Below are 518 nucleotides of genomic sequence, written 5' to 3' on the forward strand. Positions count from 1 at the left end.
CTTCAAGTCGGAACTCGCTCTCAGATCCAAATCTGCAAACACCGCCATGCTGAAGTCACAGGACCATCCGCATGGTAGTGTGCGCAGCTGCTGGGCCGGTTCCTGAAGCATGCTGGGAATTGTAGTTTGCTTGAGTAGTCTGGCTCTCGGCGGAGTATTTGCTTTAAGGTTCCCTGGCACTTGCTTTACTTTCAAGTACCAGCAAAAATTAGTATATTGAAACTCACAGCCTCACTTCAATCCTTTTTTTTTTGTCTTCTTCTGAATGAGAATGTTTGGTTTCCCCCAGAGGCGTTCAAATCTCTCACCATTCCTCCTATAAAAGTATCAAAGATGATTCTTTCGAAATGCATCTATGTAGCATTTATTGAGCACCTACCATTAACCAGACACTTTTGATAAAAGATGAAAATGCTTTTTAAAAGTCATAAAGAACCTACGTGTCTTTCCTTCCCCTAAAGTCCATTCTGCTGTTTAAAATGGGCTAATTGAGAAGAGGGAGAATCTGATCTGAAGAC

The sequence above is a fragment of the Pteropus vampyrus genome, unplaced genomic scaffold (genome assembly GCF_000151845.1).
Source record: "Pteropus vampyrus isolate Shadow unplaced genomic scaffold, Pvam_2.0 Scaffold68, whole genome shotgun sequence".
NCBI classification, from domain to species: domain Eukaryota; kingdom Metazoa; phylum Chordata; class Mammalia; order Chiroptera; family Pteropodidae; genus Pteropus; species Pteropus vampyrus.